Source organism: Arachis hypogaea, chromosome 5 (genome assembly GCF_003086295.3).
Source record: "Arachis hypogaea cultivar Tifrunner chromosome 5, arahy.Tifrunner.gnm2.J5K5, whole genome shotgun sequence".
Classification (NCBI taxonomy): Eukaryota; Viridiplantae; Streptophyta; class Magnoliopsida; order Fabales; family Fabaceae; genus Arachis; species Arachis hypogaea.
The window spans coordinates 60220842-60221984 of NC_092040.1; the positions used below are offsets into that span (position 1 = coordinate 60220842).

The 1143-nt window shown below is 42.0% G+C and overlaps 1 non-coding gene across 1 annotated transcript; it reads left to right on the forward strand.

The window, feature by feature from the left end:
• Positions 1-227: 227 nt before the first annotated feature.
• Positions 228-331, forward strand: LOC112804907 (small nucleolar RNA R71). Its single transcript, XR_003203524.1, has one exon. It is a non-coding gene; the product is annotated as a small nucleolar RNA R71 (small nucleolar RNA).
• The last annotated feature ends 812 nt before the right edge of the window (positions 332-1143 follow it).

Genomic DNA, 1143 nt, shown 5'->3' on the forward strand with positions numbered 1-1143 from the left:
TTTGGGCTAGAATTGTATCAACATGGTTCAGCTCCATGACTCCTTTAGTGTTGTGCCTTTCTGAAGCATAGTAGTACTCATTCTCAGCCACTATCTCAATCACTTCAATGGCTTCTTCCACAGTCTTTTTCCTGTTCAATGAACCTCCTGATGAATGGTCTATAGCCTTCCTTGATTCATAAGAAAGTCCATCATAGAAAATATGCAATTGCACCCAGTCATGGAACATGTCTGGTGGGCATTTCCTTGTTAATTCTTTGAACCTCTCCCATGCCTCGTAGAGTGTCTCACCATCTTGTTGTCTAAAAGTCTGAACCTCAGATCGAAGCCTATTGACCTTTTGTGGAGGGTAGAAACGTGCCAGAAACTTACTTTCCACCTCATCCCAGGTTGTTAGGCTCCCCCTTGGGAATGATTCCAGCCACTTAGCTGCCTTGTCCCTAAGTGAAAATGGAAACAAGAGCAGTTTGTAGGCATCTTCCTGGACTCCATTGGACTTCACAGTGTCGCAAATTCTCAGGAATTTTGTGAGATGTTGGTTTGGGTCTTCATTAGCACTCCCACCAAATGAACAATGATCCTCCACCAGTGATATTAGCTGTGGTTTGAGTTCAAAATTGTTGGCCTGAATGGGTGGTTTCTGAATGCTGCTACCACAATTCCCAGAGGTTGGGTTTATGTATGAACCAAGAACCCTCCTCTCAGGAATGGCATTGTTTCCATCAGCCCTCTCATGGTTGTGAACTTCTCTATCCATGTTGAGATCTAGAGCTTCCTCAAAATTGTCCTCAGATTCTCCTTCAGATTCTTCTTCCCTCAGTACTCTCTTCCCTCTTGCTTCCCTTCTAAGTCTATGAAGGGTCCTCTCTGGTTCGGTATATGGAGGAGTTGATGTCTCTCCTCTCCTACCTGTCATACAAGAACACACCACAAGCAACAACAAGTTGAATACTCTTGGTTAATGGAAGAGTATGGTTAGAGCAGTTGAGGAATTAATTCAAATAGTTAGTGGGTCAGTGAGTTAGTTGCTTGAAATGAAAGGCATAAGAAAGAAAAAGCAAATAACAGAGTGCAGAAATTAAATTCAACAAGTAACTTGGACTAAATTAACAAAACAAGAAAAATGCTCAATCTAGTTAACTT